At 40.0% G+C, this 27906-nt stretch overlaps 1 protein-coding gene and 1 pseudogene across 2 annotated transcripts in view; both read left to right on the top strand.

Moving 5' to 3' along the window:
* The window catches only part of NELL1 (neural EGFL like 1), a 1057189-nt gene that overhangs the window by 373237 nt on the left and 656046 nt on the right, over positions 1–27906 (top strand). The gene's annotated exons all lie outside the window — the stretch shown is intronic.
* LOC139180664 (uncharacterized protein C11orf98-like) lies at positions 18753–27742 on the top strand (annotated as a pseudogene).

Below are 27906 nucleotides of genomic sequence, written 5' to 3'. Positions count from 1 at the left end.
AATACACTACTATGTATAAACTAGATAACTAATGAGAACTGATTATATAGCATAGGGAACTGTACTCAATTCTCTGTGGTGACCTAAAGCGAAGGAAATCCAAGGAAGAGGGGATACACACACACACACACACGTGGCTGATTCACTTTGCTATATAGCAGAAATAACAGAACATTGTAAAGCAACGATACTCCAATTAATAATAATAAAAAAAAAAGGATTTCAGAAACAAACCATGGTCGAGACCCTGGAAGAGTTCTTTCTTCTCAGTATCCCGAAGGAGGAAGACAGAGTTTAGAATTAAACAGTCCTAGATTCAAATCTGAGTTTTAGTATTTACTTTTCTGTGACCTTGGGTATATGCCTCCTACATTTCTGTGTCTATGAGATAGAGGCCGTATACTAAGTGTTAAATGAAATGTTCCCTTGATATATCTAATTTTCTTGAAGAGATCTCTAGCCTTTCCTAGTCTATTGTTTTCCTCTATTTCTTTGCATTGATCACTGATGAAGGCTTTCTTATCTCTCCTTGCTATTTTTTTTGGAACTTTGCATTCAGATGGGTATATCTTTCCTTTTCTCCTTTGCCTTTAGCTGTTCTTCTTTTCTCAGCTATTTGTAAAGCCTCCTCAGACAACCATTTTCCTTTCTTTTTCTTGATCACTGCCTCCTGTACAATGTCACGAACCTCTGTCCATAGTTCTTCAGGCACTCTATCAGATCTAATCCCTTGAATCTATTTGTCACTTCTACTATATAATTGTAAGGGATTTGATTTAGGTCATACCTGAATGGTCTAATGGTTTTCCCTACTTTTTTCAATTTAAGTCTGAATTTTACAATAAACAGTTCATGATCTGAGCCACAGTCAACTCCCAGTCTTGTTTTTGCTGATTGTATAGAGCTTCTCCATCTTCGGCTGCAAAGAATATCATCAGTCTGACTTCAGTATTGACCATCTGGTGATGTCCATGTGTTGAGTCTTCTCTTGTGTTGTTGGGAGAGTGTGTTTGCTATGACCAGTGTGTTCTCTTGGTGAAACTCTGTTAGCCTTTGCCCTGCTTCATTTTGTACTCCAAGGCCACACTTGCCTGTTACTCAGGGTATTTCTTGACTTCCTACTTTTGCATTCCAGTCCCCTGTGATGAAAAGAACATCTTTTTTGGGTGTTAGTTCTAGAACATCTTGTTATCATAGAATCATTCAACTTCAGCTTCTTTGGCATTAGTGGTTGGGGCATAGACTTGGATTACTGTGATATTGAATGGTTTGCCTTGGAAATGAACAGAGATCATTCTGTCAGTTTTGAGACTGAACCTAAGTACTGCATTTCAGACTCTTTTGTTGACTATGAGGGATACTCCATTTCTTCTAAGGGATTCTTGCTCGCAATAGTAGATACAATGGTGATCTGAATTAAATTCACCCATTCCAGTCCATTTTAGTTCACTGATTCCTAAAATGTTGATGTTCACTCTTGCTATCTCCTGTTTGACTACTTTCAATTTACCTTAATTCATGGACCTAAAATTTCTGGTTGCTGTGCAATATTTTTCTTTACAGCATTGGACTTTACTTCCATCACCATTCACATCCACAGCTGGGTGTGTTTTCACTATGGCTCCATCTCTTCATTCTTTCTGGAATTATTTCTCCACTCTTCTCCAGTAGCATATTGGGGTATTCTGGGGCATTCATCTTTCAGCATCATATCATTGCTCATCTAGAGCCTGACATCCTGGAGTCTGAAGTCAGGTGGGCTTTAGGAAGCATCACTACGAACAAAGCTAGTGGAGGTAATGGAATTCCAGCTGAACTGTTTCAAGTTCTAAAAGGTAATGCTGTTAAAGTGCTGAGCTTAATATGCCAACAAATTTGGAAAACTCAGCAGTGGCCACAGGAATGGAAAAGGTCAGTTTTTATTCCAGTTCCAAAGAAAGGCAATGGCAAAGAGTGTTCAAATTAATGCACAATTGTACTCACTCACACACTAGCAATTCTCCAAGCAAGGCTTCAATAGTATGTGAACTGAGAACTTCCAGATGTTCAAGCTGGATTTAGAAGAAGCAGAGGAATCAGAGTTCAAATTGCCAGTATCCTTTGGATCATAGGAAAAACAAGAGAGTTCCAGAAAAACATTTAATTTTGCTTTACTGACTACGCCAAAGCCTTTGACTGTGTGGATCACAACAAACTTTGGAAAATTCTTCAAGAGATGGGAATACCAGGTGACCTTGCCTACCTCCTGAGAAGTCTGTATGCAGGTCAAGAAGCAACAGTTAGAACCAGACATGGAACAATGGACTGGTTCCAAATAGGAAAAGGAGTACGTCAAGGCTGTATATTGTCACCCTGGCTTATTTAACTTATATGCAGAGTAAATCATGTGAAATGCCAGGCTGGATGAAGCACAAGCTGGAAGCAAGATTGCCAGGAGAAATATCAGTAACCTCAGATATGCAGATGACACCACCCTTATGGCAGAAAGTGAAGAGGAACTGAAGAGTCTCTTGATGAAAGTGAAAGAAGAGAGTGAAAAAGCTGGCTTAAAACTCAACATTCAAAAAACAAAGATCATGGCATCTGGCCCCATCATTCCATGGCAAATAGATGGGGAAACAATGGAAACAGTGATAGACTTTCTTTGCTTGGGCTCCAAAATCACTGGAGGTCATGACTGTAGCCATGATATGAAAAGACACTTGCTCCTTGGAAGAAAAGCTATGACCAACCTAGATAGCATATTCAAAAGCAGAGACATTATTTTGCCAACAAAAGTCAGTCTAGTCAAGGCTATGGTTTTTCCAGTAGTCATGTATGGATGTGAGAGTTGGACTGTGAAGAAGGCTGAACGCCAAAGAACTGATGCTTTTGAACTGTGGTGTTGGAGAAGACTCTTGAGAGTCCCTTGGACTGCAAGGAGATCCAACCAGTCCATCCTGAAGGAAATCATTCCTGAATATTCATTGGAAGGACTGATGCTGAAGTTCCAAATACTTTGGCTACCTGATGCAAAGAACTGACTCATTGGAAAAGACCCTGATGCTGGAAGAGATTGAAGGCAGGAGGAGAAGGGGATGACAGAGGATGAGATGATTGGATAGCATCACTGACTCGATGGACATGAGTTTGAGCAAGCTCCAGGCATTGGTGATGGACAGGGGAACATGGCAGGCTGCAGTTCATGGGGTCACAAAGAGTTGGACATGACTGAGCAACTGAACTGAAGTGTTAAATGAGACGATGTATATGTACTATGGCACCTGGTTTATAGTACTCACTCAAAAATTGTTGATATGGTTAATATTAATTCTAAGAGAAGACAGGAGGGTGGTAGAGGTCAAGACATAAAGGAAAGCAGGCAGACTCCTCCAGGCTGTGATGGGCGAGTAGCATCCTGGGCTGAGTGGTGCTGTGGAGGGTTACTTGTCAGGGTTTTGGCTCCCTTGATGGGCTGCATCTGGAAAGAATACTCACTGAAATTTTGTAATCCATACCGCAAACTCTTCCTCCCTTCCTAGGATATTCCAAATTTATAGGGCACTGTTGAAAAGCAAAAGGCCATGAAGACCCAAAGCCATGAAGACCCAAAGCCATTAATAATATAATGGTGGGATTCCACTGTGGAGAGCTGAGTATGGAGAGGGCCAAGCCTCGTGTGGGAAACCTTGCAGTTCTAGTTCTGTTCAGACTAGCAGCTGTGTGGTTCTAAGCAATCATTCTTGTTCTTTAAACCTTAATTTTCTCACTATGAAAAGAATTGTAACTGAGCCCTAGTATCTTTTTTCCCGTAAAATAAAGACTCACAAAATGACTTTATAGCAAAGTTAAAAGAACAATAAAAGAAGGACTTCCCAGAGTGGTAAAGAATCAGCCTGCCAGAGCAGGAGATGCAAGAGATGCAGGTTTGATCCCTAGGTCGGGAAGATCCCCTGGAGAAAGAAATGGCAACCCACTCCAGTATTCTTTCCTGGGAAATTCCATGTGCAGAGAGATCTGGTGGGCTCCTGTCCACGGGGCCGCAAAGAGTCAGGCAAGACTGAGCACTGACACACACACACACACACACACACACACACACACACACACACACTCAACCACAACCCTGTCTTCCCTCCAAGTTTCTGGTGCTAGTTTCACTTGTACTTTTATTTTTAAATTCTGTGAATCTAAGAGGTTATCCTGGGGAGTGGCAGTATGGGTGACTCTTATATCACTTGTTGGTGTTTTTTGTATTTTCCAAATGTTCTGCCATGCACACATATCACTTTGCAAGTCAGAAAATATCTGATGCTGCTCGTTTATTTTTTTAAGGCTATAAGATTGCAGATTGAATAGGCCAGTGGGAAAAAATACTCCCTACCTAGAAAAACTTGTTCTGAGTGTTAAGACTTTGAATATCGGCAATCTGCAACCCTGCTGGGCCCATGGATCATTACCTGAGATATAATGAACCAGGAAACATGCTAATAAAAACAATGCATGGTGCTTGCTCACTCTCACCTCCATCTCCCAGTTGCATGGGCACAGGTGGCTGATACGGTGTCTTTGATCAGATTCATCACTCTGGGGAAAACAGACGTTTTTGACTTTCTGCTCAGTTGCTTCGGGTTTTAGTACACCACATTTTGTTTTATTTTTATTTTGTACATATATTAATAATCACTCAGCCTTGCTCTAAGGCAGTGCAGCATTGCATAGAAGCTGCTCTACCAAAACAGGTGCCAATGTTTTTCAAAAGCCTTCTTGCAAATAAAGATGGCTATTGAGTTCTCAAAACTAGTAAAAATTCCCATCATTTAGAGAGAAGAAAAAAGACCAAGAGAAGTTTTGATGTTCCAGAGTAAGAACAAGCACTTCCAGTTTCACTCAGATTTGGATACTTTGGGAATGTGTGTATTTTGTTCATTTACAAATACCTGAGCTATGATACTGACTTAGAAGAATGGCTGCATGTAACATCAACTCAGGAAGGGAATGATATTGATTATGATGTTTATCATTAATTTGACTAAATTCTCTGCTCCATGGCTTTCCTTTCCTAACAGGTCCAATGCTTGTCAGTGTTTGGATCTGTGGATGCATATGGTCTCTACAGGACACACTGTAATGGTGAAGGGGTCAGTTCTGGAGTGGAAGTGCAAGTCCTAGCTCTGCCACTTGGTAGAATTAATTAGAATTGTATCCTCCTAACTTCTTCATCAATCAAGTAGAAATCATAATATCTACCTTAGAACAGTCTTTTGAGGAGTAACTGAATATAAATTGCTTGCAAGAGTGGTACAAGTTAGAGCTCACTTTTATTTTTATTGTTTTTGAGGACAAAAGATTGCATTCTGTGACTGATAAATGTGAAGTGAAACAAACTTCCCTAAAACAAAACTTAACAAGGCAATAGGATTGTCTGTGTAGGTTCCAAGGTTTACTCAGTAATCCCAGTGGTATAGTTTTTGATAATCCAGCCTCTTCTTTTTCTCCTTTCATTTGGCTGTTTTATGTAAATTTTGATTCAATGGGGAAAATTCACCTGAAACTTTTTTGCCATGTCACTAATGAAGGGCTCTCTTTCCATTTCAACTCCCAGTGATCTCTCTCTGCCACAAACTCAAAGTGTTTCTTCACATCAGTCTCTCATTCATTCATTCATGAAACATTTGAGTGCCATCCTTGTCCCACTTGTTAAGATGATTGTATAAATCAGATAGAAAAGTTCACTTCTTTCAAAGAGCCTGTCTTAGGGACCATGCTTTCTATATTATTTTTTTAAATTCCTGTTATCTTTTATCCTGCTAGATTTTATTCTACCTGACATGGTACTATTTGCATCCCTTGTAAGTGTTGGAAAAGTACTTAATGAATAATAGTTTCAGAAAGTGTAGCCATTCTTTTGTTATCTTTTCCATTATGGTATATTATGGGATACTGAATATCATTCTATGTGCTAAAGAGTGGACATGGAACAACAGACTGGTTCCAAATAGGAAAAGGAGTATGTCAAGGCTGTATATTGTCACCCTGCTTATTTAACTTATATGTAGAGTACATCATGAGAAACACTGGGGTGGATGAAGCACAAGCTTTCCAGCTTTCTGGCAATCAAGATTGCTGGGAGAAATATCAATAACCTCAGATATGCAGATGACACCCCCCTTATGGCAGAAAGCGAAGAAGAACTAAAGAGCCTCTTGATGAAAGTGAAAGAGAGTAAAAATATTGGCTTAAAACTCAACATTCAGAAAACTATGATCATGGCATCTGGTCCCATCACTTCATGGTAAATAGATGGGGAAACAGTGGAAACAGTGTCAGACTATTTTTCTGGGCTCCAAAATCACTGCAGATGGTGACTGCAGCCATGAAATTAAAAGACACTTACTCCTTGGAAGGAAAGTTATGACCAACCTAGACAGCATATTCACAAGCAGAGACATTACTTTGCCAACAAAGCTCCATCTAGTCAAACCTATGGTTTTTCCAGTGGTCATGTATGGATGTGAGAGTTTGGACCATAAAGAAAGTGCAGAAGAATTGATGCTTTTGAACTGCGGTGTTGGAGAAGACTCTTGAGAGCCCCTTGGACTGTAAAGAGATCGAGCCAGTCCATCCCTAAAGGAGATCAGTCCTGGGTGTTCATTGGAAGGACTGATGTTGAAGCTGAAACTCCAATACTTTGGCCACCTGATGCAAAGAGCTGACTCATTTGAAAAGACCCTGACACTGGGAAAGATTGAGGGCAGGAGGAGAAGGGGGTGACAGAGGATGAGATGGTTGGAGGCATCACCGACTCAATGGAGTTGAGTTTGAGTAAACTCCGGGAGTTGGTGATGGACAGGGATGCCTGGTGCGCTGCAGTCCATGAGGTCACAGAGTCGGACACGACTGAGCGACAGAACTGAACTGAAAGAGTGGAACCTTCTTGATTTTATATGTAGTAGCTTGTATCTGATAACCCCAAACTCCTAATTACCACCCCCCTTCCGTTTGGTGACCATAGTTTTGTTTTCTATGTCTATGATTCTGTTTCTCCATGCAATGGTATTACCTGCTATTTGTCTTTGTCTGATTTACTTTACTTAGTATGATAATCTTTAGGTCCATCCATGTCACTGCAAATGGCATTATTTTATTATTTTTTATGGCCGAGTAGTCCACTACATATGTGTATGTGTGTATACATACATGTATGTGTATATTTATTTCACATCTTTATTTGTTCCTCTGTTGGTGGTCACTTAGCTTGCTTCCATATCTTGACTATTGTGACTAGTGCTGCTATGAACATTGGAGTGCGTGCATCTGTTCCAACTTTTCTCTGAATGCATGCCCAGGAGTGGGATTGATGGATCATATGGAAATAGATTTTAAAGGAACCTCTCTGTACTGTTTTCCTTAGTGGTTGTACCAGTTTACATTGCCACCAGCGATATGGGAGAGTTCCCTTTTCTCCATACCCTGTCCAATATTTATTATTTGTAGGCTTTTCAATGATGGCTATTCTGACAGGTGTGAGATGGTACTTCATTTTAGTTTTTATTTGAATTTCTCTGATAATTAGCAAAGTTGGGCATCTTTTCATGTGCCTCTTGGCCATATGCATGTCTTCTTTGGAGAAATGTCAGGATAGGTCTTCCGCTTATGTTTTGCTTGGGTTTTTTCTTTGAGTTGTATGAAATGTTTGTTTATTTTGGAAATTAATCCTTTGTCAGTTACATTTTTTACTACTAATAGTATTTTATCCCAGTCCATAGGTTGTCTTTTTATTTATGATTTCCTTTGCTGTCCAACTCTTGTCAGTTTGAGTAGGTCCCATTTGTTTATATTCGCTTTTATTTCTATTGCCTTGGGGGACTGACCTAATAATCTGTTGCTACGATTTATGTCAGTGTTTTGCCTACATTTTCTTCTAGGAGTTTTACAGTATCCTATCTTACATTTAAGTCTTTAAGCCTTTTTGAATTTATTTTTGTGTATGGTATGAGAGAGTGTTCTAACTTCAATGATTTACATGTGGTGTAGCCGTTCTTCATTGGGCATCTGGGTTACCCAGCTCTATACTCTGTATTCAAAATCTCCTTTTTTCCTCATAAGCCTGAGAAGTTGGTGGTGTTCTCTTCACTTCATAGTCAACGAACTAGAGACTCAGCAAGCTTAAAGGTCTATCCTAGTTAACAGAAGACTCTGGGATTGAATCCAGGTTTGTCTCATTTTAAATTTCATGTTCTGATAACTGTTTTGCCATACCAGATGGATAGTTACATGGTGGTGTGCATAATTAGGTGAATAAGCTTAAGGGAAGTTTAGGTTACATATATATCCCCTGCTTGTCCTTATTGGCTAATTCTGTAGTCTCCTTTGCTGGCTCTTCTTTACCTTCCTGAATTCTGAACATTGAAGCTCTCAGGCCTCTCTTCATCAACTTGGCTTTCTGTTTTTGCTCATGTCCTTAGTGATCTTATCCCTGGTTTTAAATATCATCTTTATACTAACAATGCCCACATTTACATCCAAATCCAGACCTGCCTCTCCATCCTAGATTCACATATTTTACTGCTTATTTTCTATTTCGACTTGGTGTGCAGAATACACATACAACATGTATCCAAAGCTGAACTTCCTGTATTCCCTACAGCTTGTCTTTCCCAACCTGCTTCTCCATCAGTCTTTCCCAATTAGAGGCCATGATTACAACTGCTCAGGCTAAAACCTCAGGAATCATTCTTCTCACATTGTCCATTTAACTCAGTAGCAAAACTTGTCACCTAAATCTTCAAAATCCAGAATCTATCAGACCACATCTCACTGTCTTTCCCATCATTATCTGGTCTGAGTCACCTCTAACTCTCACCTGTCTGATTGCAGTAGTCTCTTCACTCCCCTCTTTGAGTCTCTGCTCTTACATACCTGCCCAATCTCTTCTGTATATCGGTGCTAATGGGATCCTGAAAGTTAAAGTGAAGTTGCTCAGTCCTGTCCGACTCTTTGTGACCCCTGGACTGTAGCCCACCAAGCTCCTCTGTCCATGGGATTCTCCAGGCAAGAATACTGGAGTGGGTTGCCATTTCCTTCTTCAGGGGATCTTCCGACCCAGGTTAAAACAGATGCTTTAACCTCTGAGCCACCGTCCTGGTAGAGTCTAAATCAGGTAGTGTCACTTGTTCCAGACCTCTTCAACAGCATTTAATTCACTCAGTGCAAAAGCCAAGCTTCAAAGTCCTACCTAGTCACTCACACCTTACTGCCTAAATCTCATGTCCTCCTCGTCTCCCCCCACCATTTTTCTCTTCCTGCTAGTCAGACCTCTTTGCTGATGTGCAAATAGACCAGATAAGCGTCTCACTCTGGGCCTTGGAAATGGTTGTTTCCTCTGTATGACTCATTCCTGTTGCTCTTCAGGTTTTTTCCCCTCACATGCTATCAAATCAGAAAGGTCTATTTCACATTGCATGTCATCCCCACTCCCTGTCATCTTTCTCTATGTTCATTTTCCCTATAGCAATGATCACCATCTAAAACATCTACCCCTGAACAGTAGATGGTAAGCAACACGGGGGCAGGAATTTGGTCTATTATGCTGCGAGTCTGGAGAAGGCAATGGCACCTCACTCCAGTACTCTTGCCTGGAAAATCCCATGGACAGAGGAGCCTGGTAGGCTGCAGTCCATGGGGTTGCTAGGAGTTGGACATGACTGAGCAACTTCACTTTCACTTTTCACTTTCATGCATTGGAGAAGGAAATGGCAACCCACTCCAGTGTTCTTGCCTGGAGAATCCCAGGGACGGGGGAGCCTGATGGGCTGCCGTCTCTGGGGTCACACAGAGTCGGACATGACTGAAGCGACTTAGTAGTAGTAGTAGTATGCTGCGAGTCCCAGCCCCTAGAACACTACCTGGCACCTTCTAGATACTCTATAAATATTTCTTGCATGAGCGAATCAATTGTGCATTTATTTTGTGTCAGGCATTGTATTGAGTATTTTATATTCATTATTAAATTATAAAGTATCTACTGTGCTCCTTTGAACTAAATAATCTCATACATACTTGACAGAGGAGAAACCCAAGCTCAGAGAGATTAAATATCCTGCTCAAGGTCAGACGGCTAAGTGAAGACAATGGGTCTGCTTCACCTGAAGACCCCTGCTCTAAATAATTACATCCTGCTTGTTTTTGTATGCCAGCCTGCATCGCTGTCCTTCCCTTTCTTAGAATAACAGGTGCTATTAGTCCTGTGGGTCATTTTCTTCTGGTGGGCTGTAACATGCCCCTTCTCAGTGTTATGCCAAGGATTAACAAGTGTTCTTTGGAGGAAGGTAGGAGAATCAATGCTAGTGATATTTTTCTTTTCATAAAGGAGCACAAGGGAGTGGGTGAGGGGAAGGTGTAGGATCAACATTTATTTTAAATGACGTTTGTAGGAAAAATATTATGCCCATTGGTTTAGTTCTTACAAGGCAGTAATTCACCATGTCAGAGAGCACTGTCCCGCTGGCCAGCCTCATAGGACTTCTCCAGTTGAAGCTCAAAAAGCTCTCATTATTACTTTGGGAAAGCCTGACTTAGCTATTTCCTCTCTATTTCTGTTTATTTCTACTTAGTTTTTCAGCTCTTGCAGGGCAGAGACCATGTCTTATATTAGCAGGGAGCAAAGTACTCATAACTATTAACCAAAGTAAACCAAACTAAATTCCAAACTGCAGAATAAAGGAATACGTGATGGAATGAAGTCCATTCTCACATGTCCTCTGTTGAGAAGATTCACCCCAGGCCAGAGTTGATATTGATCTTCATGCCTGTTTATTCCTCCACTCTACTGTTAACACTTAAAGATGCCCATGGAGTATGTGCAAATACTCTCAGAACTGGGTTGTCTTAGGGATAACCGCCTCTCAGGTTCTGGGATTCTTCCAATGGAACCAGAAGACAGAAGGTCAGTTTTGTTAGGTTGTTGCTGCTGCTAAGTTGCTTCAGTCATGTCCACGACTCTGTGCGACCCCAAAGATGGCAGCCCACCAGGCTTCCCCATCCCTGGGATTCTCCAGGCAAGAATACTGGAGTGGGTTGCCATTTCCTTCTCCAATGCGTGAAAGTGAAGTTGCTCAGTCGTGTCCGACCCTTAGCGACCCCATGGATTGCAGCCTACCAGGCTCCTCCATCCATGGAACTTTCCAGGCAAGAGTACTGGAGTGGGGTGCCATTGAGAATAGGAAAAAGGAGTCCAGAGTGGCGGTGGCTAAAAGACAAAGATGGAGAAGGAAATGGCACCCCACTCCAGTGTTCTTGCCTGGAGAATCCCAGGGATGGGGGAGCCTGGTGGGCTGCCATCTATGGGGTCGCACAGAGTCGGACACGACTGAAGCCACTTAGCAGCAGCAGCAGCAGCAGCAGCAAAAGACAAAGAAGGGAAAAGCCCACAAAAATAGAACAAAGGAAGATCCCAGGACCAGAGTGAGGACTTCAGATAAAACAAACAGCCCTCCTGGATAGACCAGTTTACACAGGGCAGGCTCATGGTGGGGCGGGGTGAGGAGACAAATGTATAAAAGGAGGAAGCCTAGGAGGATTGAGACTCCTCTTCTCTTCATGTCTTTTGGGTTGGCCCGCCCTCACACCTTGAGTATGTATATTCCTTTGCTTTGTAATTAAAGTGAGCTGTAACATGGAGCTGTAAACTGATCCATCTGAGGAAATTGCATGGGGTTGTAACACTTGTCTGTCTTTTGCTTTAAATTTTTGTTGAGACAAGACAGAACTGAGGAAGTTACACACTCCCCCAGCAGTAATTTTCTTACGGTTTACAGTTCCGAAAAGACTTATTTGTTTGGATTTTTAGTAAGATGCAGTTTAGTTCCCTTGAAACCATAGCATTTTTTCTGGACCAGTTCATGTGGTGGACAAAGATGAGCAGATAAAAGGCATTGGAAGGTGCTGAGCTGCTGATGTGGGCGAGTCAGTGCTGCACAAGAGGGGGTGAAGCCGAGCTGTACTTCAGGGGTCATTGAATGCACAATTCCTGCTGCAGCTTAGCTTTCTCAGTGGGCTGGCTCCTCTTGCACACATGTTACAAAAATCAGGTAGATAAATCTCTGCAGAGAAACACATGCCTCGGAACTTGGTGCTTAGAAACTCATTGATACTTTGCAGAACTGGGCTTCTGTGGTGGCTCAGATAGTAAAGAATCTGCCTGCAATGCAGAATACCCAGGTTTGATGCCCAGGTCATCCCCTGGAGATCCCCTGGAGAAGGAAATGGTAACCCACTCCAGTATTCTTTCCTGGAGCATTCCATGAACAGAGGAGCCTGGCAGCTACAGCCCATGGAGTCACAAAGGGTTAGACACGACTTAGTGACTAACACACACGCACACTATATATATACATATAATTTTATAATTATAAAATCTAGAGTGTATGTCCACATACTCTAGAAGCCCTGATACGAATACATTCTTGAGGGGATAGAAAAATGTTTTTCACCCAGCACATAAGATTTTCCTGTTGGAGACTTTTCTTTGGAGATTCTGGTTTAATTAGCTCAGAGCAGACAGGAACATCAGTATTTTATTTGGGAACTGATTTTTTTTTTTTTTTTAAGGCTCTCCCTGTGATTCTAACATGTGGCCAGGATTTAGAACTACAGCTTTAGGCAACCTCTGGTCTTGGTGCTAAGAGAACCATTTCCTTCTGCAGATTTCCTGGAGTACTTTGGCCAGAGGAAATATGGCCCATTCAGAGCCAAAACCTTTAGGGAACACAGGGGCTTTAAATGAATGACTCCATGCTGAAGACCTAATCAGCATTTCAAAGGGCAGTAATAACAGGGAGTGTCCACATGATGAAAAGCTGGGATTGAAAAAACCAGTTTTAATTAATTAATATATTTACCTGACTACCAACTGAGTCTACCCCCAGTCTGATTCTATTCTGCTCTTCTTTTCTCTCTCTACAATCCTTTCTTCTTCCCTCTCTTTTGTATCCACACACTCTACCTTTTTTTCCTTTTTCCTTCTTCTTTGATTTATATTTTTCTCCACTTTCCCCCCTCTACTTTTCTTATTTCTCTCTTTGGCCAGAGCATGAATGGGGTATATTTTGTGATGTCTAAAATGTTTATTGAGGAATTGTGTGTTCCAGTGATTTATTTTAAAAACAAATTAGTTGGACAGTTGCTTTTTCTTAAATTAAAAAGCTCTCAAGTTATTATCTTTAATATGTTGCCCTGAACATTTTGCCTCCCCCCACCCACTTTGCTCTCTACCTCTTATGAGTTCTTATCTGATAGAAAATAGATTCCCTCCCTGGGTTAGTGCAACACAGGTTAAGTTAGAATCACCTGAGCAAGCTAATGTTCCTTTCTCATCCTCTGATCATGTGTATATTTGTAAGTGTTGACTTAAATGTTTCAGAAATGGAGCACTGAAGTACAGAACCATTTGCTTCCCCATAAATATCTTATTTGGATGTCAGGGATGTGCTTGCTGTGTTTTACCTCCCTGACATTCACTGAAGGTGGTAGAGACAAGGGTTTTGTCTTCCATAAATGCCAAAGTTAAGCTTAATTTAACGGTCTTACTGTCTTTCTTTGACACAGGTGTATTTTTATCACTTTGACGTTTATGTAACAAATGTGTTTTGTTTCAGAGGTTAATCTTCGCTGACTTTCCCAGCTCATATCAATTCTTTCTCTACATCTTCCTCCTCTGTCTCATCATCATTATCACCACCACCATCACTGTGACTCCCCAAAGGCACCAGGAAAGCCTAATTGAGATCTGAGTCCCGGGGCAAGAGCCTGACCTTCCAGGGCTGTCTCTGGAAACTTGACTCTAATGACTTCACCTAGATTCACCTGATTCTTCTGAGTTCCAAACTTATTTTTTTTTTCCCCTGAATCATGAATCTTAGATTCAGGCTTGCAGTGCCAAAGGGAAGCAGGTGAGGAAGAAGGCAACAGGAGAGGGCTTGAATAAAGGATATGGGAAGGACGTTTGATTTAAATAAAGGGAGGAATCACCTAATATGTTAGCTTCCAGCTTTCATTCCCCTCTCCATTCACCACTTCTCTAACAGAAGAAGAATGGAAAAACCGTTAACCATTTTTATTTTGATGGCAGGGACATTATACCTGAAAACAGGATTGAAGATCTTAAAATTTCTCCATCCTCAGCAAGACCTCTAGTGACCTGCTGAAGAGGTACTTGAGAGATTGCCAGTACAGAACTAAACGAAGTGATCAGAAGCTCATCACAATATATTAGATGATGGGTACACACACGTTTGGGGAAGTGACAGCCTGTAATATTGGATGTTGGCTTGTGAATTGAACTTTAAAATTATATTACATATTTCTTTAGGAGTCAGCAGAAGAGACTGTTGAACAGACGTCTTCTATAAGAAAACTGTTATGCATGCCTGGATTTAGGAACTGTAGATGGTTAGGAAGGGTCCCTAATGTGTCCTAGTTTGGGTTACAGCCCTCTCACAATTAGAAGATATGATATACCTCTGTGGTTGGGTGGTTTGCCCTTTTTGAGATACCATTGGATCTTTCAGTGGCACAGACAACTGTTAGAGAGAAAGTGACTTGCCTGGAGTGCCTTTTGCGAGGGTAGGCTTTTTGATATTCAGCTAATAGTGTTGTTAACCAGAAACTTGGGGGATTGGAGTCTTCTGTGATTGGTTTTAAGTTATGTATCTGAGCCTACTTAACCTATTTGTTTAGGACCCAGTGATAATGAGAACCAGGCTCTGACCTCATATGATTCAATTTCAGAAATGCTTTATCCTCATCTTTGATCTGTTTTATTTTCTTTGAGTTTCTGTTTCTCTTAGCATGTTAACTTTTCACTGTTTAACTCTGGCGGGGAATAAGATATTTAATGTTGCTGATACTTTTGTAAATAGGGAGTTCTAAAATGTATTTGTCAATTTTATTTTGCTCAGTTTAGAGCGGCAATATGTGTTCAGTTTAGAGAATGAAGATAAAGATCATCAATGATTTCAGCCCCTCCACCATAGATATAATTACTGTTCATGTTTTGGTACATTTATGTCTAGGCTTTCAATACACATAATATATCATTATTGCTAGTTTTTATATCAACATCTATAGTTGAATAAAATGGATTTATAGTTTTAATACCATATTTCCCCTTAATATTACTAGCATTTTCCTAAGATATAAATATTCTTTTATAGAAAGAAAATAATCTATAATGACTGTGCAGCATTGCATTGCACAGATATACCATTCTCTGCAGTTCTATATTGTGAGATATTTAGGTCATTTTCAATTTTCACTTTTATAAATATGCTTCAGTGAAGATCCCTGTACATAAGACTTGTTTAAATTCCCTTTGACTATATTCTTATGTTAATAGTCAGAATTTTTTTTTTATGTAAAACACAATTTCTGTGGAACTTGCTAATTCTATAAAACATTCTTTAAATTTTTTGACAGGTGCCAGGTAGCCTTGTGTTCTGGGTAGACACTGAATTACGGTTGAAAATAATGAGTTTGAGGACAGGTTCTGCCACGTCTTGGGTGTGTGTCATTGGGAAAGGGATTCACTGCTCTGGTCATTCTTGATTTCTTATTTGCAAAATGGGGGCTTCTCTTGTGGCTCAGCTAGAAAAGATTCTGCCTGCAATGCAGGAGACCTGGGTTCAATCTCTGGGTTGGAAAGATCCCCTGGAGAAGGGAAAGGCTACCCACTCCAGTATGCTGGCCTGGAGAATTTCATGGACTGCGCAAAGAGTCACACATGACTGAGCGACTTTCACTTCACTTTACTTGCAAAATGCAGAATATGAAACTCATCTTACTTTCCCTTTCCAGTTGTTGTGAAGATCAAATGAGGCAGGGAGAATAGTAGTACTTTAAAGAACTTTCTTCTTGTGAGGTTTTTATTAATATTCCTTTGCACAGCAGCTATTTTTTAATTGAGGCATATTTTTATTTATTTAAAAATTTTTATTATTGTCTAGTTGATTTACAATGTTGTCTTTTTAATTTATTTATTCTAATTGGAGGCTAATTACTTTACAATATTTTTAATTAAGTATTTTAGACAAGTGAAAAGACACAAAATTAAAAGAAGTAACCATGCGACCAACATCCATTTTAGAAATTACAAGACTTACTTGAGGCATTGTACCACTCCACTGACATGGCCTCTCCGTCTCCTTAAAAAGTTACTCTTCAGAATTAGGTTTTTATCATTCCTGCTGCTACTGCTAAGTCACTTCAGTCGTGTCCGACTCTGTGTGACCCCATAGACAGCAGCCCACCAGGCTCCGCCGTCCCTGGGACTCTCCAGGCAAGAACACTGGAGTGGGTTGCCATTTTCTTCTCCAATGCATGAAAGTGAAAAGTGAAAGTGAAGTTGCTCCATCATGTCCGACCCTTAGCGACCCTATGGACTGCAGCCTACCAGGCTCCCCCATCCATGGGATTTTCCAGGCAAGAGTACTGGAGTGGGGTGCCATTGCCTTCTCCATTATCATTCCTAGTATGTGTTTATTACTTCACTGACTTTGACATTGTCCATTTTATTTCTCTATTTCTGGTTGTTATCCTTAAAGTTTTAACATCCAAACTGAGCATCACAAAATCTAACATTAGTATTTTTGTCCTTCTTCTGAATAGACCATGCATAGAATGCTTGAAGTCCAACAGTCTCTTTCATGCTACCTTTTTCAGAATTGTAGTTCTATTTTGTTTGGTTATTACCTTAACTAATTATATTGCCTAGCTATTGTTGATGTGATTTATCCACAAGATCTTTGTTCACCATTCTTGCCTTCCTGTCCGTCTTTTGTTCTGGCTTACTTTGCTTTTGTCAGAGGGTATCCATGAGAAATTTCCTCAGTGAGAACTATTAGTGGTAAACATATTAGTCTTTCTTTGTTTGAAAATGACTGTTTCAATCTTATTCTTGAATAATTACCTCTATATTTAATTCTAAGTTGTCAGTTATTTTCTCTCTGTATTTTAAAGCTATTATTCTACAATCTCCCAGCTTCCCTTTTGTTGATGTGGCCGGGTCTGCTGCTGTGGTCGTCAGTGTTCTCTTGTAGGTGTTGCTTGTCAGTCTGACTGCTTTGTTTAGTCTTATTGTTTCCTTTGGTTATCTGAAGTTTTAAAAAGATTGATCCATTTCTTTTATAAACGATGATAAAATAATGATTTTTTTCCATTGTAAAAATGATTTATCCCAGTGTGAATTTCTTTATGTAATTCTGAAGAAATTGTATTAATTGTACTGTATCAGTTAAATTATATTAATTTACAATGTAAGTAATTACAATTGTGTAATTAATGCAATAGATTTGAGAATTGGTGAATATCATAAAATTTGTAAAATATTCAGCTTTTCTGTTTAAGAATTGGCTCTTTTTCACTTTTTCTCACTTCTCTCCCTTACAACTCTGCTTATATTTTCTCATTCTGCCTTTCATGTCTCTTTACCCTATTTCTATACTTTCTGTGAAAAGTGCTGTGTTGCATTCTTGGTGGTTAGTTATATCTGTTAATATTCCCTGGGGCCAGGAATTCTCTGATGGTCCAGAGAATTAGTACTTAGTACTCCCACCCCAAAGGATATCTGCCTGTGAATGGATTCTTTCTTTAGTCACTGAGTTTATAATTTCAGTGATCATACACATATATCACATATATGTATGTACACATATAAATTTTTAGAAGTTAATTCTTTTTAAAATCTCCCTGACCCCTTTTGATAGCGTCTTTTAAATTTGTTACATTTTTGAGTGCTTTTTCAATGTTAAAAAAGCACTTAAAATTTATGTATTTTGTCATATACATTGGAAAATTCTATTATCCAAAGTTGTTATTAGCCGTATTCCAGTGTTATTTTGCTGCTTTCTCTCACAGTGCCTTGTTTCCTTGTTTTTGTTTTTTTTCTTTTTCCTCTCCGCACCCCCCTCCCCCCATCACCCTGCTCCTTTTTTTTTTTTTTTTTTCTTGGTAATTGTGGATTGTGAACTCATTTTCAGTACCAGTTGGCTATGGGAATCTTACGAAGCCTGGCTTAAGAGTGTGCTTGTTTAGACCAGCACTTTTCAATAGAAATTTCTGCAATGATGGAAATATTTTCTATGTCTGCTGTCCAGCAGGGTAGCCACTAGTCACATGTGACTGTTGAGCACTTGAAATGTGGCTAATTTGAAAACTTGAACTTTAAATTTTAATAGAAAAATCTGATTTAGTCACAGATGGCTAGTGGTATCCTTGCTGGATAGCACAGGACTTTTTGCTTCTTCTAGGTACACTTTGAAACTACTAATTTGAGGCCACTTTGTGTTACTGTTTAGCCTATAACATCTATCCTATGCTACAAAGATGAATAGATTTGATCTGTAACTGTCAGGATAGGCCTGTGGTTAAACAAATTCAGAGTATATTTTTATACATACAAGAGAGGTGCATTCCTGATCTGTCTTCCTTTTCTGCTGGGCAGATGAATTTTTAGCCCATGCTTTCCCCAATTCATGTATGATCCTTTAAGATTGCAATCTTTATTTAAGGATTTTGTTTCTAATCTTGTGAAAATCTTAATTCTTCTTGCCTGAACAGTAAAACCTGATGGTTATTTGGTCATCAATCTCTCATATCTATGATTTTTAGCTCCCTCTTCCTTTTGCTGCCTGCAAATTGTGTTCTATTCTTGCAAGCTCAGATATTTATTTGATGAAATGGGTTTGTTATATTTTATCTGACATTATTCATTGTTATGAAATAGGCAGTTATCAGGACATTTACTCTTCCTTACTGCTGAAAATGGAAGTGTCTCCAGTTCCTCTGACTAATTTTTTGTAGTGGAAGACAGACACTGGAAGCCTTTCATACTTGGTGTGGGGAGTGATATTTGTTGGTAGTTAAATAACAGAATAGAAAAGTAACTAGGTCTTTTTAAAGGACTGTTAAGTTCATGAATAAAATAGATGAAACATGATATTTTGTATTGGCAAGTGAATACTGTTAACTTGTTTATTGTTAGGGTTTAACATACCTTGATTTTGAGCAAGCTGCAAGCATCCTATTCTGCCAGCTGCATCAAGGCTCATAGGATTATCAATTTGTGAGCCATGAATCCATGCTGTGAAGGTTACATTATCTTATTTCAACTGTCCAAGAAATCTGGAAGATAATAATGAGGTTGAGTCATCAAGGCAGTAGGTTGTAGACACTGTTGTTTTGATTGTTTTGGGAAAGATGATCTTGGTTTGAAGAGTCTCTTGGTGTTAAGTAGTCAATGTATGTTCCATCGCTCTCCATTTTGAAATGCATATATGAATTAGATGCTAACACAGAAAAAATGATTATGTAATACAAAAAGAGAAGGCTATGGGTAGTTTGTATTGGAAAGAATGTAGGACTACTCTCTGGCTAATAAAAACAGGGAAGGGCTGGCAGTGATGTCTTTTTTCATGAATCTTAATTTTATTCTCTCAGCACTATCATAGTAATTACCAGTATACACTGAACACTTAACATATTCTAGGTACTGTTCTAAAAGCTTATTAGTTTTTCTTTTTAACCCTTCACCCACTCTGTAATGGATGTTCCATTATAATTTCTATTTTCCATTGAAAACCTAGGGAAAAAACCCTAGGGAGTGAGAGGGATTGAGGGGTTGAGAAACTTGCTCAAGATCACATACTAATACGGAGTGAGACTCAGTTTGAATTCAGACTCCAGTGCCTGACTCTTACCCATTGTATGCTATTTTAGACATACTCTAATGTTGCATATATTGATTTCTGTAACTGCAGAATTGATGGTGTAAGTGAATGTTTGGGGGCTTCCCTGGTGGTTCACATGGTAAAGAATCTGCCTGCAATGCAGGAGATCCAAATTTGATTCCTGGGTTGGGCTGATACCCTGGAGAAGGGAATGCCTGGCTACCCACTCAAGTATTCTTGCCTGGAGAGTTCCATGGACAAGAGAAAACTGGTAAGCTACATAGGTGGCTTTTTTGTTGTTTAATAAGGTGTTTTAAATTTTCTTTCTCACATAGCAGGATGTCAGCATGCTGGTTCTATGATGCTGTCAGGGATCTAGGCTCTCTTATTTTCCTTCCTTGCATCCTTAGCATGTTTTGTTTTAATCCTCATGCTTGCCTCATGGTTGCAAGATGACTTCCATGCTCCAGACATCACATTCCTGTTCAAAGTAGAAAGAAGGCAAAAGTGGCAACTAGGTCTGTGCCTTTAATGGGGATAGAAAAGACTTTCCCTGAAGCCTTCAGAGTCGAGCTCTTCTGTCTCACTGGGAAGTATTGTATCACACAGCCACCCCTGGCTGCAAAGGATATTGGAAAAGTGATTGTTTCACCTTTTTCAAACTCTTTAGTAGAAGATAGACAAGGAAGGAATTGGGAATGAGTATTGAGATATTTAAGTAAGTGTCTGTTACATTGCGGTGTTGGAAACTTAGAATGATTGGAATCTACTTGATGAGATGAATTTTCTGGGACTTACCTGGGTGGGAGCCTGGAAGGCCCACTTGCTTTAGCTCTGCCTTCTGCTTGTTTGTATTGGTGAGGACCCTGAGGACTTCAGTCTGTAGTCTGAACATGTGTGCACCAGCTGGTGGCTGGGATCTGGAATTGGTCTTGATGTTCTAGCGTCAGGTTTCTGAAATGGAATACCTAGTTTTCACCTATTTTCTCAGTGTTATGGTTACTCTCTAAGTGCCAAAGAGTATCTCTAATTCCCGGGGCTGGAGTTCACCTTTGTTTCTTGTCTATAATTCAAACCATGCTTGGTACCCCAATGTATTGGGCTTTGGTTGGGACACCTGTGTTAATTTTATGCGGGCCTTTCCCCTTGACACTCTTTACTAAATCATGACACCATCACTGCCAAGGAGCTCTTGCTGCCTGGCTGCCTCTTGTGGCTCCCACCTGTGTATTAATCAAGATGCCACCAGGGCAGTCCCAGGTTCAACATGACTTGGGGATACTGTTGATTTTTATATGTCTTCTTCTCAGGCTTTCATTTTCCTAAATTTAACATCTTATTTGTCTTCTTGTTACATGCGTCACTGCAAAGGTTGCCCAAAGCTGTATTAGTTTTGATGACTTACTCTGTCCTGTGTTCACACCTTCCTAGGCCTGAGGCAGAAGTGCCCAATAGACTGCTTGAGTCCTAGTCTCTTCCAACCATAGCCAATTTTAACATGGCCTGGGAGTTCCCTGATGATCAAGATACCTTGCAAACCTCACTTTCTAGTATCTAAAATCCCAGAACTAGCAAGTTGTTCCTCATTTTAGTCAGTTTAACAAGGGATTATTGGTACCTACTGGGTTCTAGGTCCTGTGGTAGGAATGCAGTTACATAATACATCAGGAGCTACATTACCTGCCAGCAGAGAAGACCAAAATCAACACGGTATATCAACAATGTGAAGGTGTTATGAAAGAGGTAATACACAATGGAAATGCAAGAGGGTCTAATCTAACCCAGGGAGTTCAAAATACCTCACTGAGGGACAGGCTGGGACCTCTACATTAGGGAGAAGGGGAAGGTGGGTCAGGCAGCCTGCAGGGCCAGGAGAAGGGCAAGTGTGGTAGATACAGGGAACTGAAAGGAGGCTGGCTTCTTGGATTAGCAAACACAGCATCCTGCCTTTAGGAAGACGTCACCTTTGATTTAATGCTCTGCTCTTGCCATCTTGAAATTCTTAGTAGTAATGTTGGACATGGGGCCCCGTGTTTTCATTTTGCACTGGGCCCCACAAATTCTGAAGCCAGCATGACTGAGAGGAATCCAGTGTGCTGAAGGGTGGCCATCTGGGGTCGATGGAGAACCAGCAGGCAGTTGGTGGAGAGAAATGCCTGTTAAAAGGTGACAAAAACTACCTCTTGTTCAATCATTTATATTCAACAATTATTTAATGACTACTGCACATACCTGGGAGAAGGAAATGGCAGCCCACTCTACTATTCTTGCCTAGAGAATCTGGTGGACAGAGGAGCCTGGTGGGTTGCTGTCCACAGGGTCACACAGAGTCAGACACGCCTGAAGCGACTTAGCATGCATGCATTGGAGAAGGAAATGGCAGCCCACTCCAGTATTTCTGCCTGGAGAATCCCAGGGACAGAGAAGCTTGGTGGGCTGCTGTCTATAGGGTCACACAGAGTCAGGCACAACTGAAGCAACTTAGCAGCAGCAGCAGCAGCAGCACATACCAGACACTCTGGCAGGTACTGGGAAACTATAGGGAACAAAATCAAGGAGTACAAATCGCTGCTCTCATGGTGCTTATTTTCTTGTGGGGGAGACTGACAGTAATACATGTAATGTGTCAGATAACAAGTGCTCTGAAAAAGAAATGTAGTAGAGCAGGAAGAAATGATGGGGGGATACAGCATGTGTGTGCTGTTTTACATGGGTTGGTCAGAGAAGGTGTTGTTCTGTAGTAATAGATGGAACATGTGGTAGAGGGGATCGTGTGGGATCCTTGTAGACCACTGTAAGTAAGGACTTTGGATTTCACTCTGAGTAAGACAGGAAGCCGTTGAAGAGTTTCCAGCAGAAGAATGACACGCTTATTTATAGCTTCCAAATGTCATTCTGAGGTGTATATTGAGAAGAGAGTGATGGCAGACAAAGGCAAAACCAAGAAAATCCATTATGATGCTATTATAAAAGTTGTGCACAAGAGGCTGGTGGCCTCATTAGAGTTCTAGTGGAAAAAGTCCAAGAAGTGGTTGGCTTCTTGGATAGATACATCATGATGTTGATAGGATTTGTTGATGAGATGGAATTTAGCATTTGAGAGAGTGAAACTGAGGTTGCCCCCATATTGCTGTTTCTGTGTTAGTGTGAATAAACTTATCTAATCCTTTCCTGAAAGCAAATTTGATAAAGGAGATAAAAAAAATTCAAGAATTTGCAAAGGAAACAGAGAGGAAAGTTTGGAAACAGTTTGGAGAAATAGCATATGCTTACAGTTTTGGCTTACTAACTTTTATGAGAAAACTAGTGAAATTACATTTTGTTCATATTGTCCATAGGACTGAAACAAAATATTAGTATAAAGTTTGATAGAAATAAGATTGGAAAGGACCCCCAGAAAAGGAATAGGAAATATTGAGCTTGCTGAACTGCATGATTTTTAGAGTAATTTTTTTCATTCATACTAAGAGTTCTCAAATGTTGTCTGACAGCAGATACTGGCCTAGTTATATTGGAGGCACCATCAGCATTTGTTAAAAATAGAGATTCTTGGGATCCATCCCTCCCAAATTCTGATATACAACTACGTTTTTTGGGTGTATTGTCTTATAGTGTGTGTTAGTCACTCAGTCATGTCTGATTCTTTGTGATACAATGGACTATAGCCCATCAGGCTCCTCTGTTCATGTAATTCTCCAGGTAAGAATACTGGAATGGGTTGCAATTCCCTTCTCCAGGGGCTCTTCCTAACCCAGGGATGGAACCTCCTGCATTGCAGGTAGATTCTTTGGCATCTGAGCCACAAGAGAAGCCCCCAATTGTTTTATAATGTGTCCTTTATTGATTGGAATACATAGGTATTTGGGAAAATATTGGTTTATAATACCTTTATTTATTTCTTCATTTTTGGTTGTGCTGGGTCATCATTGCTGTGTGTGGGCTTTCTGTATTAGCTGGCACTATTCATTGAAAAAGATCCTGATGCTGGGAAAGACTGAGGGCAAGAGAAGAAGGGGGCAACAGAGGATGAGATGATTGGATGGCATCACTGACTCAATGGACATGTGTTGGAGCAAACTCAGGGAGACAGAGAAAGACGGGGAAGCCTGGCGTGGTGCAGTTCATGGGGTCACAGAGTTGGACATGACTTAGCGAGTGAACAACAACAAATCTCTAGTTGCATATGTGGGCTTTTCATTCAGGTGGCTTCTCTTATTGTGGAGCACTGCTTGAGGCACAGACTTCAGTAGTTGTCACATGTGGATTTAGTTTCCCTGAGGCATATGGGATCTATCTTTCTGGATCAGGAATTGAACTTGTGTCCCATGCATTGGCAGGTGGATTTTTAACCACTGAACCACCAGGGAAGTCCCATAATTCTTCTTTAATACTTAATCAAAATATTGTCAAGAATGTTCTGGATAGTCAAGAAAGCGAAGAGTCAATTAGTACAGGAATTCTGTGCATAATGAGTAAGTCATGGATTTATAGGATATGGGATTAAAATCTATTAGTCTCCATACCTTTTAAAGCTTGAGGAAATTAAAAAAAAAACAAAAAACACCTATTTGGCACAATAGTTTGATTGCATTTCCTTTTTTTTTTTTTTTGAGAATATAATAGTGTATTTTAGCTAGCAATTCCTGTTGACAGTGATCTCTCAAACCTTTAAATGTAACATTTCATATTCTGATTTTTCTTGCTGTTGTGAGATTCTGTGCTCCTTTTAACAGCCATTCCATTGTAGGTAGTCTTTTCCTTTGTTCTATTTCAAGAGTTTTGTTTTTGTTCATTTTTTTCAGTTTTCCTACTGCAAACTGTCTTGTCATAAATTTCTTTTTAATCTTGATAGGGATGTGTTAATATATGAATCTATATTTTTACATTTAGATAACTTCTATTATGATTTTAAATATTGTCTCTTCAGCATTCTTACTTAGGCAGTACACGTACTGACAAGGTTGTCTTGGCGACTTGCTGAAGGGCAAAGAAAGAACACTGGATTAAACAAAAATGCGGATTCTAGAACCAGCTCTGGAACTAACTTGCTTTGCCAGTGGTGTGCTGGGACTGGTTGGAATCTGCTCGTAATGGCTTGTGAGAACATGTCATGAACTTCTCAGGCATCCCGACAGCCAGTTTAACATAGCCCATGTTAAATGATGCAAATGTACAATTAAGTAAACTATATTAAAACAAAGGTAACGAATACTGAAAAGTCATCATTTCCTAATTATTTTTCTACATTTTACTATTGTTGCCTATGATCTTCCATCTGTGTGATAGAATTGCTGTGTAATGGTTCTTTGGACTGAAATGTGTCCTCAAGTTCATACACTGAAGCCTGCACCCCAGTGTGGCTGCATTTGGAGATAGGTAAGGACATAATTAAGGTTTAATGAGGTCATCAGGGTGGGGTCCTGATAGGGTAAGATTAGTGTCCTTAAACGAAGAGACAGCAGAGACCTAGCACTCTCTCTTTCTGCCCCATGAGGTCACGGAGAGAAGGGGGCTGCTTGCAAACCACGAAAACTCTCACCAAAAACCAAGTCAGCTGGCACCTTGGTCTTTGACTTCTCAGATTCTGAAAATGTGAAAAAATAAGTTTCTATTGTTCACATCACCCAGTCTGTGGCATTTTGTTACAACAGTTTGAGCAGGCTAAGACAAGTGATATTCTACTGTACATTTCTTCCTGACTCCACATGTACTGCCGTCATGTCAGTAACTTGAAATTGGCCATACTGTAAGTAGTTACAGCACAGAAATTGGCAAATGATATAAATCAAAGTGTATTTGATTTATTGTTTTATTGATTGTCTAGATCAGGATTTGACAAACCATAGAACAAAACCATGAAACAAAACCAGCCCAGGACTGGTTTTACATGGCTACAGAGCTAGGCATGCTTTTTACATTTTTATGAGGTTATAACAACAAACAAACTAAACAAACAAACAAACAAACAAAAACACACCACACACACAGAGGAGAATATCTGATACAGATATATACGGCATTCAAATCCTAAAATATCTGACTGTTCACAGAATATGTTTATTGATTCCTGAGCTAGACTAAACACGGTGATGAAGGAAGTGTTAATAATAGAGCAAATGCAATAGCTTTTCATTTATGTAGTAGTTACCTTGTGAATAGTGCAAAAAATAGAGGAAATAGTCTTCTTGGATTTAAAAATTATTTTCCAAATAAGGAAGAACATCTCTCAGCATAAAATGAATGAAGTTTTGAAATACGTCTTTGCTGTTTTATCTTACTCATTAAATAAGAATATGAACCAACATTTTTTACAACTTGACTTCTTCATCAGTTGCAATAACAGGTTGGGTATGGATTCAGGAATTCAGAGAAAATCAACAAAAGTATTCTGTGAAACTCAACTGGCTATATAGGGTTTGTAATAAAGACTATGGTGTATTTTATCATTTGTAGTACTCCACATCCTACACTTGGAGAAGGTAATGGCAATCCACTCCAGTACTCTTGCCTGGAAAATCCCATGGGCAGAGGAGCCTGGTAGGCTGCAGTCCATGGGGTAGCTAAGAGTTGGACACGACTGAGCGACTTCACTTTCTCTTTTCACCTTCATGCATTGGAGAAGGAAATGGCAACCCACTCCAGTGTTCTTGCCTGGAGAATCCCAGGGATGGGGGAGCCTGGTGGACTGCTGTCTATGGAGTCCCACAGAGTCGGACATGACTGAAGTGACAGCAGCAGCAGCAGCACATCCTACACTACACAACCATACTGCATCTTTGGGTGCTGCAGGTGGAAAGATCAGCTGGCCGTGAACAGAGCTGAAGAAGCTGTTCAAGCAATGTCAAGTGTTGAACTGGGAGTGGCAACTGAAACATCGGGTGGTCGGAGGTGTGATAGACAAAGGACTGATTACACGGCACTACCTCAAGTAGTGGGCGTCCAGTGCATGTGCCAACATTACTCTGGGAAGAAATGCAGAAAACTCCTGCCACAGATCTGACTTGCCCAGAAAGAGAAAGCAGGCATGGAAGCAGAAGCCCCTCCTAAGCCAACCAGGACTAGTGAACCACAGCCCAAATCAAAAAAGAAGACAGAAGGATGTAGACATGGAGGGCCTTGAAGGTAAGAGCTAAATCTGTGTCTCATACCCCTTCCACCAGAAGATTTTCAAGCTGGAGCCAAGAGGACTCTATGCTTATTTCAGATGATTTTGGAGAAAGCCTTACTCCTTTTCATTCTCCCCATATTCCTCTTCCCTAATGGCCTTTTGGAGGAGGAAATGGTAACACACTCCAATATTCTTGCCTGGAGAATCCCCATGGAAAGAGGAGCCTGGTGGGCTACAGTCCATGGGATCACAAAGAGTTGGACATGACTGACTAAGCACACATCCTTTATAGCAGTAAGAATGTGTTAAAATTGTGTACCTATATATGTCTATATTAGGTACAGATAGAGTACTATACAGTTAATTATTTTAAGCTTATTATTATTATTATCTTTGACAAAGGAAGCAAGAATATACAATGGATTAAAGACAATCTCTTTAACAAGTGGTGCTGGGAAAACTGGTCAACCACTTGTAAAAGAATGAAACTAGAACATTTTCTAACACCATACACAAAAATACATACAAAATGGATTAAAGATCTAAATGTAAGATCAGAAACTATAAAACTGCTAGAGGAGAACATAGGCAAAACACTCTGTGACATAAATCACAGCAGGATCCTCTATGACCCACCTCCCAGAATATTGGAAATAAAAGCAAAAATAAACAAATGGGACCTAATTAAAATTAAAAGCTTCTGCACAACAAAGGAAACTATAAGCAAGGTAAAAAGACAGCCTTCAGAATGGGAAAAAATAATAGCAAATGAAGCAACTGACAAAGAATTAATCTCAAAAATATACAGGCAACTCCTGCAGCTCAATTCCAGAAAAATAAAGGAACCAATCAAAAAATGGGCCAAAGAACTAAACAGACATTTCTCCAAAGAAGACATATAGATGGCTAACAAACGTATGAAAAGATGTTCAACATCACTCATTATCAGAGAAATGCAAATCAAAACCACAGTGAGGTACCATTTCACGCCAGTCAGAATGGCTGTGATCCAAAAGTCTACAAGCAATAAATTGTGGAGAGGGTGTGGAGAAAAGGGAACCCTCTTACACTGTTGGTGGGAATGCAAACTAGTAA

This window comes from Bos indicus, chromosome 29 (genome assembly GCF_029378745.1).
Source record: "Bos indicus isolate NIAB-ARS_2022 breed Sahiwal x Tharparkar chromosome 29, NIAB-ARS_B.indTharparkar_mat_pri_1.0, whole genome shotgun sequence".
NCBI lineage: Eukaryota > Metazoa > Chordata > Mammalia > Artiodactyla > Bovidae > Bos > Bos indicus.
Note: the sequence above shows the minus strand (reverse complement) of the source record. Positions and strands in the feature narration are given on the sequence as shown.